This window comes from Taudactylus pleione, unplaced genomic scaffold, assembly GCF_031769625.1.
Source record: "Taudactylus pleione unplaced genomic scaffold, aTauple2 ptg000555l, whole genome shotgun sequence".
Lineage (NCBI taxonomy): Eukaryota > Metazoa > Chordata > Amphibia > Anura > Myobatrachidae > Taudactylus > Taudactylus pleione.
The window spans coordinates 110,039-125,203 of NW_028284957.1; the positions used below are offsets into that span (position 1 = coordinate 110,039).

Genomic DNA, 15,165 nt, shown 5'->3' on the forward strand with positions numbered 1-15,165 from the left:
GCATAAAGTGGCTTTATCTGTAGGAGAGATCTGGCTCCACGACAGACGGTGTCTTTGTGACTGCTCAGTGGGAATAGAATGGAATCAACCAGTCGTCATGCGAATGGAATTTCACACAAGTTAATTCCCCAGCGCAGGAGACACTTTCTCTGCAAAAAGCCCTTAGGGAGCAACTCCCTAACTCTTCTCTTTGTTTCTAGAAGACTGACTACACCCCACGGTTCTAAATGAAGAACAGAAGGAGGATGAAAATGTGCTGTTTTGATTAGTTGCTCAATGCACACCACCATATTTCTATTAAGGTCTGGCACACAGCACAAATATATTAGAAGCTGGCCTGCGATATCACTGATGATATTCCAATATTAAAATTCCCATATTGCAGCAAGATGTGGCCTTAGAGGGAATGCTGAGCTGATACTAAGCCAATCAGTTGATAAGCTGACGTGTTGGCGAAATATACAAATATCAAACAAATTAGTTTTATAACATCAAAATATGAAGTATGCCATCAGCCATCAGCTCACAACAAAAAAGTGCAATAGCGCACGGTGATATTTATCAGCAGCAGTTCAAATACAAGACCCAAATTAAACGAGGCAGAGGACCGGAAGCCACGGCCCAACGGTCATTTCGGTGCTCTCAGGCACCTTCTTCCTGGGGCAGCGTACCAGTTAGTGCTGGATGCGGTGGAAGATATGGTAGGGTGCAGAGAGCAACCACACCAGGAATACAGTACTATACATGACAAACACATACAGACATAAAAAAATGAATACACAGACATGCTATACAAGGGATCAATTAATATCAAGCTACTGTTCAAAGAAAACATGAACAATTCAACTCCTGATTAAGGCCATTAAAAGCCAAAGCTTGTAGCAAATCGATAGATTTACTTTCTAGCTGCAGAAGTCGTCTATTTCGATCACCCGCTCTTTAAGTGGGGGAATATGGTCTATTGGCATTACTTTTTAAAATTCAAAAGGATTATGCCCCATTTCCGAAGTGCCTTGCAACAGGAGGAGTATTTCCATCTACATTCTGGAAGGCCTTCTTAATAGAGGAACAATGTAATGTTAAACATTAAGCATACGAATCGTTTTTCCCCATACATATATACACATACATATATATATATATATGGTTGCAATGACATTTGATGGCATAAATGACAAGCCTACTTTCGCAGGTCAAGCGATAATTAATCTTGTGCATTCTGTTTGACTTCGGGTCCTGGAAATAATCCGAAATCTACAATTTATACAACCCGAACACGCCATGTTTTAAGGATAAGCAGCTGGATGAACCCAGCTGCCAAATCAAATGATTTGGTCTATTTGTTTGTTTAACTGTCTGGTTAGGCATTCGGACACCTCTGCACCGATTGGGATGAAACCAACGTGAGGTGGTCCAGTTGGATCCTGGCCTGGTTTGAGTGGGGGTTAGGGTCCCAGTCGGACCTCGTGTTGGTGTACGCTGGGCAGAACTTTGACCCAGGGAGCTTGTTCTGAGCCTTCCACTGGATGGATTTGGATGAAAACATTGGATCCCAGAAGACATAACTAGGGAGTTGAGGTCTCGGACGGACCTCCCATTGGTGTACGCTGGGCAGAACTTTGACCCAGGGAGCCTGATATGGGCCTTCCAGTGGATAGATTTGGACGACATCACATAAAATGTAATAACTTAAAGATTTAAACCCGGGCAACGCCGAGTGCAATTATAAAAGGACATTTATCACTCTGCATTTCTGCAGTCATCCGCCCACCAGGGAAAGGCCTGGGATATTTTCCAGTTTGAACACCCTGGCGTCATGTGACAGGGCTGGGTCAGGAAGCCGCCCAATGTAGCCAGCGAGGTCTATCAGTCTGCCTATCGCTGGTTTACCTACAGCACACACAAAATGAAAACCAAACCATTACACAATCACAGCTAAAGTTCCCTCTCAGCATAATAGATAAATTAAAGTATCTTCTATCATGCTGAGAGGGAACTTTTGCTGCGATTATGTTATGGTCTCGTTTTCCTTTTGTTTGCGCTGTAGGTAAACCAGCGTATTTCTCTAAACCAGAGTTTCTCAAACTCTAACATTACAGTTAATCAGTACCTCAGTCAATCTGACTTAACCATTTGGACCAAAGCATGGATATCCTTGATACCTGGACTGTAATGGCTGAAGTTTGGGAAACTCTGCTCTAAATCATAGGTTTTCAAACTCGGCCCTCGGGACCCCAAACAGTGCATTTTTAACAGGTCTCCTCACAGAAGTTGCTCTAAACCATAGGTTTTCAAACTCGACCCTCAGGACCCCAAACAGTGCATGTTTAACAGGTCTCCTCACAGAAGTTAATTAGCTCTATTTGTGGATTTATTTTAAAACGAGTCAGTGAGTAATGAATACACCTGTGTCAGCTGGAAAATGCTAAATGTTTGGAGGTCCTGAGGACAGAGTTTGAGAATCACTAGTCTAAACGTTCAGACTAATCCCCCTGAAGACAAAGCAGCAGTCTCTTTTACTAATATTTAGAGTACACTAGCTAATCTGTTTATAGGTTACACTCAGCTGTGCAAATACGGTGACATACTGTATGCCAAGAGGTGTCAATGGGGTAGATGTATGATAGCGGCACTTAACGTGCTGCTTCGCTTCTTTACCGAGGCGAAGCAGGAAGCACAACCGATGAGATATATGAACATCTCATCGGCCAGGGAGGGGGAGCGTTAAATCCCTCCTCCGGCGCTACCCGCTAGAAATCACAGCGCATCAGCCTAGTGCTGATGCCCTGTGTCTCAGTCCCCGCTGGTTCCACTGAGCATGCGCGGGATCTCGCAAGTATCGCGAGATCCCCGTGTGCAGCCTGGAACCACAGCAGGGAGAGCGCTGTGCCTGCTGTGGAGATAGACAGCTACAGCCTGGCACTGCCCTAACGACAGCTACAGCGGGCCGAACGGTCAGGCAACCTGACCGTTCATACATGGCCCAGGCTATCGGCGCTACGATCTTGTAGATAACAGCACCGATAATGACAGGGGTGCATAGCGCCCCTTTCATTTACCGCCCAGACCCCCGATCATACATCGGGGAGAAGCGGTATCAGCGCACATAATGTGCGCTGATACAGCTTCTAGGCTTCATATATCTCCTCCAATGTATTTGAACTTTTACACATATTTATGAATGCTATATGCCTGTAGATCTCACATGAGGCAAATTGCACATAAAGCCCAATAAATCAGCCTGAAGGGTTAAATAAGATTTGAGGACGAGCTGCAGTTGTAACGATGGCTAGATGGCACCAACGGCACCGCAACTTGCCCCCCCTTGCTGCTCGATCTCATCCCGTACCCGTGGATTTTTGCACGCAGACCTAGAACATAAATCTACAAGTCTGGAGATACCATAAGTGCATCATATAACCACACTCACTGGAGCTGTGGGGGTACTCTCAGGTAACTGAACTGACCCCTATGACAGCACATTTTAGGTTTAGACTGACTGCTGAACTCTTTATAAAAGGATATAGATGACAGGGCTAGCTCACATGATCCAGCGTGTGGAAACAACGAGAGATTTCCCCTCTGCTGGCTGAAATTTGTCGATTGTTAGCTGTTTTATGTTCCAGAAGCAACGTACAATTCTACCACATCATTCACATAATAGGCTTCTAGGTTTTATACATTGTCTATTAGAATTTTAAAAGGGAACAGAATAAGGATTGAGAAGGGGGGTTATGGACACAAAAAAAAGAAATAAAAATCAGCTGAAAATATTTTCCAACAGTGGGCCGTATTCAATTAGACACAAAATGCCGAGATCAGCTTTTCGCGTGGAGGAAACTTATCTCGGTATTCAATTCTAGACGCTTTTCACGTACGCGGAAAGTCAATGACATGTAATAGGCGAAAAAGATTCGCCTCTGAATAGCACGTGAAATGAAGTGCAAAATCTTTATTTTGGGGGTGCAAAGCTGGGGAAACCACTCAGAACCCTTGGGACAGCCCCCCCAAAGGACAACTGTGTCAAAAAAATACCGGAAAAGAAAAAAAAACCTAAGAACACCCCAAACAGTACTTTCATTTTGGGGGCAAAAAAATAAAGACGGGGGACAAGCATAAAAACTAGCGAAAGACTTTTTGGGGGTTTGCAAGGATGGGTCAGGTGTTTTTTTTGATTGCAGGTGCTTACAACAGGTGCGTTTTTCAAATTTTTATTTTAACTTTACTTTAGAGACTTTAAAATATGCTAGCACCTATTTTCAAGTACCCCAAATTTGACAGGACTACTTATCTTCAACCAAATATACTGCTTAATGCCATTCTTCATCACTTTCTTAAGGACGTTAATAGCAAGCAATTGTCCATACTTATGGACCCAAAACAGCTTTATTAGGGCTATTAGTACTCATCTATATTCATCCCCAATGTTAGTGCATCTTTTTTGGGGGGTTCAGGCCGATTTCCCCAGCAATGACAGCACTTTCCGCCAGTATCACATTCGCCTGGTCCCGTTTTCGCGTGGTTTGGAATTGAAGACGGCAAATAGCGGGGGCGCGCACGATAAGTTTCCGCGTCCAAAACACGCAATGTCGGCGGAAAGTCCAGCATGCAATACTAATTGAATACGGGCCAGTGTTTAAAATAAGAAAAAACAAGAGATATGGTAAGAACTTACCTTTGTTATCTCTGTTTCTACGAAGTCCATAGGGTCCACAGGGTTGACCTTGGGGTATAGCTGGATCTGCATCCACGGGCATCATGCAGTTAAAGCTTTTGCTGCTCCCAGGATGCACTGGGTCCCTTCTCTATACCCCGCCCTGAGCCACAGGCACCTCAGTTGGTAAGCAGCCAAGGCCGGAGGAGGAGACTAGACAGAGAGAAGGAAGACTGGAACACACAAGAACCATACTCACAGAAAGGGAGACTGAAAACCGGTGACCAGCCACACAGCCCATATGAAGCCAGGTGCGTCAGGGCGGGCGCCCTGTGGATCCTATGGACTTCGTAGAAACAGAGATAACAAAAGGTAAGTTCTTACCATATCTCTTGTTTTCTACTTCAGGGTCCATAGGGGGTCCACAGGGTTGACCTTGGGGATGTCCCAAAGCATTACAACTAAGGGTGGGGACGCTCCTGTGCTGAAAGGAGAATACGGTGCCCGAAGGAAGCATCCTGAGAGGCAAAGGTGTCAAAAGCATAGAACCTCAGAAAAGTCTGGATGGAAGACCACGTGGCCGCCTTACACAGCTGAACAGACGAGGCTCCACGGCTAGCAGCCCACGAGGGACCCACAGACCGAGTAGAATAAGCCTTAACAGAGGCCGGAACAGGCAAACCCTCCTGTGAAGCCTCACAAATAACCAAATGGGCCAAAGTTTGTTTGCCGGCAGGCCAACCCCTCGTGAAAACCTAAGAGGACGAACAAGGAATCCGACTTCCGAATGGAACTAGTCCGGTCCACATAAACTTTGAGAGCACGGACCACATCTAAGGAAGCCTCAAAAGCCGAGAGATTGGGGTGACTGAAATGCCGGCACAACAATTTCCTGATTAATGTGGAACTTAGAAACCACTTTAGGTAGAAAACCCGGGAGTGAGAAGCACTGCCCTGTCCTGGTGAAAAATCAGAAAAGGATGGCGACAGGAGAGCGCCCCCAATTCTGATACCCTTCTGGCTGAAGCAATCGCCAGTAGAAAAGCAGTCTTAACCGTCAACCATTTGAGTTCCACCGACTCAAGAGGATCAAATGGAGGACCCTGTAAGGCACGAAGCACCACCGCCAAATCCCACTGGGGGAACAAAGGGATGCTGAATCCTGAGAACACCCTGGAAAAAGGTGCGGACATCTGTCAGAGTAGCTATCCTACGCTGGAACCACACAGATAGTGCAGGCAAACAAACTTTCAAAGAAGCTAGGCGTAAGCCTATGTCCAAACAGACTGAAGGAACGCCAAAACTCTAGAAACAAGAAACACCTGAGGATCGTAGTTTCTGGACTCACACTATTGAAAATAAGTATGCCACACTGTGGTAAATTCTGGCGGAAGCAGGCTTGCGCGCCTGTAGCATTGTGCTGATGACTGAGCTGGAAAAACCCAGTGACCTTAAGACGGATGTCTCAAGAGCCACACAGTCAAAGACAGACGACCCAGATCCGGGTAAAGGCAGGGCCCCTGAGACAACAGGTCCCGATGTTGAGGCAGAAGAAAGGGAGCGTCGATGGAGAGGCCCCGAGGATCGGAGTACCAAGGACGTCTGGGCCAAGCCGGAGCCACCAGCAGAAGCATCCCGCAGTCCTGTTTGAATGTCCGGAGGACCTGAGGCATCAGTGATATCGGAGGGAATAGATACGCCAGCTGAAACGTCCATTTCAATGACAGCGAGTCGACCAGGCTTGCGCCGGCGTGTCTTGTCCTGGACCCGTACAGAGGCAGCTTGTGATTATGACGGGAGGCCATGAGGTCCATCTCCAGCAGTCCCCACCTATCCACGAGTAGTTGAAATACCCCTGGATGAAGGGACCATTCCCCAGGATGCACGTCGTGACGGCTGAGGAATTCCGCTTCCCAATTGAGGACTCCTGGAATGAAGACTGCAGAGATGACTGTAAGGTGGCACTCCGCCCAAGACAGGATGCGTGACACCTCCGACACTGCTGCTCGAGTGAGAGTCCCCCCTTGACGGTTGATGTACGCCACCGTGGTGGCATTGTCGGACTGAACTTGTGCTGCCCTTCCTTGAAGAGCATGACCGGACAATTGGAAGGCCCTGTACACGGCCCGAAGTTCCAGAAGGTTGATAGGAAGAACCGCTTCTTCCGCCGTCCAAAAGGCCCTGAAGTGAAAGTGGACCAGTCACTGCACCCAACCCCGGAGACTGGCATCTGTCGTTAGCAGAACCCAGTCCGGGATCCAAAAGGGGAAACCCTTGGTGAGATGTGACGTTTGAAGTCACCAAGCAAACGACAGGCTCACCTCCGGAGGCAACACCAGCATCTGAGTCCTGATCCGGTGTGGTAACCCGTTCCATTTTGATAGAATGAGCCCCTGCAGGGGCCTGGAATGAAACTGGGCATACTCCACCATGTCGAATGTCAACACCATGGACCCCAGAACTCTCATTGCCGAGTGAACAGACACCTGGGAACTCTTCAGACAACTGCTCACTCATAGTTGTAGGGAGGAAATGTTATCTGGAGTCAGAAAGATCCTTTGCTGATGAGAGTCCAGAAGGGCTCCCAAATGAACCACATTCTGTGACGTAATCAGGGAGGACTTCTTCCAGTTTATCAGCCACCCGTGCGCTTGCAGATAAGCGATTGTCAGGTGCAGATGTTGTAGAAGTACCACCGGAGAGCCTGCCAGCAATAGGAGGTCGTCCAGATACAGCAGAAGCCGTATACCCTGACTGCGCAGATGGGCAGCCATCATTTTGGTGAACACCCTTGGAGCTGTGGAAAGGCCAAAGGGCAGAGCCTGAAATTGGAAGTGAAGCTGGCATATAGCAAACCTCAGATACCGCTGGTGTGAAGGTGCTATAGGAACATGGAGGTAGGCGTCCTGGGTGTCCAGGGAGACCATATAATCCTCCGGTTCCATAGCCAGAATGATGGAACGCAAAGTTTCCATCCGGAATGTGGGCACTCTGAGGAACTTGTTCAACAATTTCAGGTTGAGGATAGGCAGATGAGACCCATTGGGTTTCGGAACCAGAAACAGAGAAGAGTAGTAACCCGTCCCACGTTGAGAAAGCAGAACGCGAACAATGACCCCTGCTTTCAGCAAGGACTCTATGGCTTCCTGAATCTGCAAGGACTTGGTCTTGCCCTGAGAAAGACTCATGCAGTGGAATTGTTGGGGGGGGATTGTCTATGACGGAAGGTAAGGGCGTACCCCTGAGAGACCACTTCTCGTACCCAAGCATCTGTGGTGGTATTGCACCAGCACTGGACGAATTGAAGAAGTCGGCCTCCCACTCTGGGATTCCTCAGAGAGAGGCCCGTCCCATCAGGCTGAAGGCTTATCTTCTGGCTTGGAAGCAGGGCATCTAGTGCTCCAGGCCTGCTTCTTTGGTTTAGGGGCAGCCTTGGTTGACGACTACCTCGGGAAAGACGGACCCTTGGACGTACCCTGAGTACGAAAGGACCGAAAGGCTGAGGTCCTAGCCTTAGAAGGTGCAGCTGCTGATGGCAGAAACGCCAACTTAGACTTTGCCAGGGTATCAACAATTTTGTCCAAGTCAGGACCGAACAAAATCTCCCCATTAAAGGGTAAGGCCTCCAGGCCCTTCTTGGAATCCGCATCGAAGAACGGAGCCACAAAGAGCGGCGAGCAGAGACCGCTGCCGCCGAAACTCTGGAAGTCAGAAGACTGGCATCCAAAGACGCTTCTCCAATATAGGAAGCGGCATCCCTCATCTGTCCCACTAAAGCTCTCTGAACCTCCGGAGCTTCCTCAGGAAAAGAATCTTCCAGCACATTGGCCCAGCTCTCAATGGCTTTAGCCACCCAAGAGATGGCCATGGACGGACGGGCCACCGCCCCCTGAGAGAGAATAAATGTATTTTAAACAAGTCTCCACTTTCCTGTCTGTGGGATCCTTTAGGGATGAAATGGAAGGTATAGGCAAGATAGCACGCTTGATTAAGCAAGTAACATGAGAATCCACCTCAGGCGGGGTTTCCCACTTTTTGCAATGACTTGTAGGAAACGGATAACTACATGCTAAACGTTTCTGCGGCTGGAAACTCTTACTAGGCGACTGCCAGGCCTCCGCCATATGATCAGTCAGATGGTCAGAGGAAAAACAGCCAAAGTCACTTTTGCTTGCTTAAAATTTGGATACTTGGCCGGGGCGTCATCCTCCATATCAAGAATGGACCGCACAGCCCGCACATTAATGGAAGATTTCGTCTCCACTACCCGGGCAGGGGAATCCGAATCAGAGTCCTCAGGCAATTCCCCCTGATCCGAGGACGCATCTGAGTCTGATAGCTACGCAGACTGGGATGACAGAACAGGGCGTTTAGACGCCTTTTGAGGTTTGTCACTACGCAACATAGTTTGAAAAGCTGAAGAAGATGAGGCCGCCAAACTCTGGACTGAACTGGAGAGCACATCCACCCATGGTGGTTGGCCCGCCTTCGGGAGACCCTAGAAGGAATGACGGACTGCTGCGTCACCGTAGCAGACTGAATATACATAGGTAACCCTGTATATGGATTAACAGTCTGAGGCCCTTGGGGAGACTGCAATAATTGCGGTATACCCAGAGAAGGGGGGATGGCTGTTTGGGGTAACCCCCTATGGCAGAGAGCAGTCGGGACCGCCAGACGGTCCGCGATGGAAGCCAGCACCTGAGAAAACACCGCCCAAGGAGGAGAGGGACCAGGTAACTGATGGCACCACACACACAGCGCATCATGTGATAAATCCTCCATATTTACCCCTGCAGTGCAGCGTCTGCAGGAGAGCAGAGGGGGAGCCGCAGAGCGCTCAACTTCCTCATCAGACATGATAAAATATATATAGACAGATATATATAGTAACACAACAGGGAAGCTCAGTTTTACTCTTACCACAAGCATGCAGCACACAAGCCCACAGATATGGCACCGTGTAGCACACAACTTTATGTGACCGACCTCGCAAATACACGAATTTATATAAGCGAGATCCCAGAAACGCCCTTCCCACACACACCTACCAGGGCTGTAGGAGAAGGAAAGGGATAGTTATAGACTGACAGTAACAATAAATAAAGCACAGACAGTCAGCACTAGCAAAAGTCACATACAATGCAGAAAGTGAATACTCACTGCACCTTGTCACTACAATCAACCTGCCCAGATTCCTTGTCTGGGAGGGCTATAGTGCTGTGTACACTGTCCTAGCAGGGTAGAGGTACAGAGGGGGACCGGTCTACGCGCTGCCTGGGAGGATCTGCGATGCTACCAGGGAAAATGGCCACCGGAGACCTCAGAGGAGGCGTGGCCGCAGGAGGAAGCAGCTCAGCGTCGCCAGACCCGAGCGGAAAGGCACGCTGAGCTGAGGGGAGGAGCCGCTAGACAGGGAAGGCTGCCTCCCCTGGCTAGCAATTAACCCCACGGACGCTGGCTCCCGCTGCCGGAACAATTCCCTGGAGGTCTAGTGGTCCCGCGGGGTATTCCTCCGGAGAGGCGGAGCATGCTGCCACTGCTAGCGCCTCCGATCTGTCCCCAGAGACCGGAGGCATGCGACTCAGGAGGCACGCGGATCACCGCAAGCAGTGAACCGCGTCTTAGCTGATACCCGGCGCTCCGGCAGCAGTCGTGGGAGTACCCAGAACCCGTGCTAGTACAGACTCTGGGGTCCCGCCGCAATCCCCAGACTGTACAGGTGTCGAGGCGCCAGCGGGGTTTAGGAGCGAGAGCTTGGACATCCAATGGACAGTCTGATGCTGCCGCTCTGAAGAGTCAGTTAAAAATAAAAAATAAATTAATTTAAAAAAAATAAAAAAAACTCTAACATAAGCTTAGTGGCAGCTAAGCAGCCCCCCTGCGCTAAGGGTGACCTGACTCCGGCCGGCGCCAACTAAAACTGAAGTGCCTGTGGCTCGGGGGCGGGGTATAAGGACTCAAAGCGCTTTACATTTACAGTACATTTACATTGGCAGCGCTGTTCTTTTATCTCTATTTTTGAACATTTAACAACTGTAATCCACACTGTATCTATATCACACAGCCTCCACTCCAGTTTTCATCTCACTTATTACCTCGTCCACAGAATGAACACTCTTACTTCAAACACCCCCCTTAATCAGTGCCCACATAATCCTCTACTTTAACCACCCCCATCCTCCTCCTCTTGTCTCCTATGCTTCTTGTTCCCCCTTTTTTCTCTCATCAGTCTGCTTTCCAACCCTCTGCTTCTTTTCCCCGCCTTTCCTGTTCCTCCATTCTCAACCACCTCCCTCCCTCCATGGCCTTGCTATCCCACCACTATGCCCACCTGGTTCTGCCTCCAGGGCTACCAAAAGATATTCTGGGCCCGGGTACTTCAACATCCTGTGGGACCACAGCATGTAGGGCATGGCTGCACCCATTTGTGGGTGGGCCTAGCATGTGAGACGCACCCACTCACTGGAGCATGGCATAGCACCCAGCAGCTGGGATTAAAGTAGTCACTACTGTATTAGGATGGCGGGACAGTCCCATAATATATCCATTTTTTATCAGGATGTATGTAGATGCTAAAATGTAACACACAATAATTAAAGTGCTACAACTTTATTGTGTACATCTCTCATGTGAATAACACATAAACAAAATCTATTTTCTGTCATAGGGATAGATGTATGAAGGACTTAATCTTGACATAACATCAGGTTATCTTATACACACACATACCGCAGTACATATCCTAACCCACTGCTCCATGCTCCTTCCTCACTATCTACCCCATCTGTGTCGCCCCTCTCTGTCTGCCCCTCCCCTTTAGAATGTAAGCTCTAACGAGCAGGGCCCTCGTCCCTCATGCGCTTCTCCTCCCCCTACTTATAGTATCATTTACTCCTAACTCCCCACAATGACACCTAACACCTGGTTGCTCATGTCCTGCTGCTTGTGTTATGCAGATGTGTTACCCGCTCACCCCTATTATAAACCATGTCCTTGTCCTGTATTGTTTTGTATTACTATTAACTGTTTTCTTGTGTGCTCATTTATGTACTGTGTAAGGCGTTGCGGAACCTTTGTGGCGCCATATAAATAAAGGATAATAATAATAATAATAATATGTTACACCACTTCCTTACCAAACCTCTCTATGCAAAACCAAAAGCCGGGTATTAAAGCCGTAACTTATATGAATCTGGTAACCTTCTTCGAATCTACGCAATTGGATTTAATATACGCAGTTTAAACCCTCTTTACCGGCACTGACCAGCAGATGACAGGACGTGCTGTATCAGCTAACCAATTCCTCTTCTAAAGCTGGATACACACTTGGCCGTCCGGCCGAAATACAGTATCTAACGACTGGCAAATGCATACACACTTAATCGTTCTGCCGAAGTGTCCGCGCCATCGGTGCAGGCATCACAACAGGACGGGCATTTCAATTTGCCCACCCAGTTGAGATGTCAATCACCGCAGGGTCCCTGCAGCAAGCGTACAGGCGGTCGGCGGGCCGTCCGTACGCACAGCCAGACACACATATCTGCAGATGTATCGCCCATTGGCTGTGCAGCACAGCCGCCACAATATGTCTTTGAATGATATCGTTCACAGACATACCGCGGGTACACACCCTTCGACGTGCTCACGATATATCGCCCAGTGTGTACCCAGCATGGTGGGCAGGCCCGTATCATTGGCCACTGATATGCTAACTACCTCTGAAATTACATTCAATTACAAAATACATTTAAATGTGAACAGAAATGATCGCATAGTGCATCTGCAACTCTACTTTATAATCTCAGCATGATAATAGCACTTTTCATTACTATTAGGGTGTGCAGTCTACAGCCCCTCCCTATACTGTACCCAGCGTTAATCAGGTTATTTATCCAATGAAGGCCTGTATGAATATATCAGAAGATCCATAAACACTGTGTAATGTCCTTCTCAGCTCTTTGCACTGACAGGTGCGTACACACTAGGCGATATGCTCCCTGAGCGATATCGTCTAGTGTGTCCCCGGCAGGGTGTGCTCAATGTCGTTCATGACATTGAGCACAGCCGCTGAACGATATCATTAACGATATCGTTCAGCGCCGGGCTCTCTCCCCCATTCCCCAACATGCAGCCACCTGACGGCATGGTCAGGTTGGCCTGCATATTAACCCGATGAAAAATGATGACGAACGACCTGTCGGGAACGCGCATAGTCGTTATCGTTCATCGTTTTTGTGATAAAAATGGACGATAAAGTGGACGACTGAACGATAACGATATCGTTATCATTTAATCGCCCAGTGTGTACGCATCAACAGTTTTATTCCGAGCACAGTTTTGTCCCGGCACGGCCTGTCGTCAGTATACCACTCATAATGATTGTGTGTCACACTATTCAACACCAGCCACCGCTCTTGTAGAACTAGAAGTCACAGCGTGCATTCAAAATTAGTTTACACGGACATTTTTCTGCCGAGCTGGTACAAAAAAGGTCTATTTTTAAAGGGGAGATTCCTTGGAGTTAGGCGCTCTCGTTATGCTCTAAAGATAGAAAGCGACGGAGAAACTATTTGCCAAGTTTCTCCGAAGAAGAGTCTCCACGCACACTCTATTAAATCTCATACAGGGGCAGGCCTATTTAAACAGCGTCACGGTGGAATATGTATCACTGTAATCTTATCGCAATTTATGGACAGCCACCAAAAAAAAAAAAAAATGTAAAAGATTGCTTATAAATATATATTAAAAAAAAAAAAGTATGAATTATCCTCATTATATTTATTTATTTATCAAAATGTATAAATAGAAGCCTAAGAACACATAAATCCTTTGTAAAAACTTGTTTGTGGTTGCAAATTAATTTACTGCGCATGCATAGTGCCAATCTAAGTATTGTACTGTACATGCCATTGCCGCCATAGCTCCAAGCGACCACAGGAGACTCCTTCTTGGCCTCGGACAGAGACCCAGCCCACCCTGCCCCATATCTAGGATGATAAATTGCAGCATAAAACTTTCTGTATCAGAGATATGCTGCAGTACAGAATGTTACACACAACTTCAAAAATATTTAATGGAGCCCTTTATCGTCAAAGCACCCCGACAGTCCTGGTTTCCAGGATATCCATTATTGTAGGGAAGCATGGCTGTTACAGTGGTTTGCATTACTGTCTCACCGCATTGAGGTTTGATGAACACCAGGGAACTTTCTGTGTGGAGTTTGTATAGTCTCCCCATGCTTGCATTCTAACAATAAAATTAACTATAGTATGTGTGTAAGCAGGTAAATGTGGCAGGGAATATAGGGGTCTATTTACTAAGCCTTAGATGGCTATAAAGTGAACAGAGATAAGGTACCAGCCAATCAGCTCCTGTCATTTTTCAAACACAGCCTGTGACATGGCAGTTAGGAGCTAATTGGCTGGTACTTTATCTCCATCCAAGGCTTAGTAAATAGACCCCATAGATTGTGAGCTTCACTGGGACTGATGTGAAGTGCTGCGGAAGATGTGTGCGCTACATAAACAACTATAAATAAGTAAATATCGGGCACTGGTGACTTAACGCCTCTGTCATTATGGGGGCAATTCAATTCAGCGCAATGCTGAATAGCCCAGGGGGGGAGCTCCCTGGGGCTATTCAATTCATTACGTGGTTTGGTCGGACCTAAGGATTTCTACTCGCATCCCGAGGGTGCGAGGAGAAACACGACTAAAGTGCTGGCTGCGCGGCTGTTTTCCTGCTAAGTGCGGCGATTACGGACGCACGGTCGGCACATTAGTCGGAGATGCAGTTGCTCGCGACTAAACACCCAGGTTAAGTCGCGAGAACCATCACTCTCCGGCTTAACCTCTTCCCGACTAAGCAAACAGCGCAGTGGACTGAATAACTCCCGGAGCTCCCTCACGCGGATATTCAGCAACGCGCTGTATTAAATCGCCCCCTTTGGTTTCAGCATCTGTGCTCAAGCATGGATAGCCTTAAAACCTGGGCTGTTAGGGTGCTTGGAGGACTGGGTTTGGAAAGTCACCAGTCTCTATATTTAGTTATATACATGGTATATGGCATGGGCACACATGGAGAGCGTGGTTACCAATCATGTAATTATGAACCAGCCAATGACCATTAAAAAGTAATTTAAAAAAAAATCCATCTGAACTTGATACATTTGGACAGCACAACAACCATGCAGCCCCCCTCCTCCATATACAGGGTAACCATCCCCCCACAATGGCTGCCTGTCACCCTCTACAATCTAATCCTGCAACTGCTTGTCAGCTCAGCAATGATCTGCACTACGTCAGGTCATATTCACAGCACTTTGCGCACGCTGACCCCCTTCTGCCTTACCTCCTAGTCCTCCTGTGCCTCCACCAGCAATAACAGCTTCTCCCCCTTACCTCCTGGTCCTGTGCCTCCACCAGCAATAACAGCTTCTCCCCCTTACCTCCTGGTCCTGTGCCTCCACCAGCAATAACAGCTTCTCCCCCTTACCTCCTGGTCCTGTG

General features: G+C 47.9%; 1 protein-coding gene across 2 annotated transcripts in view; it reads right to left on the reverse strand.

Moving 5' to 3' along the window:
- The window catches only part of CD59 (CD59 molecule (CD59 blood group)), a 36,345-nt gene that overhangs the window by 14,020 nt on the left and 7,160 nt on the right, over window positions 1–15,165 (reverse strand). The gene's annotated exons all lie outside the window — the stretch shown is intronic.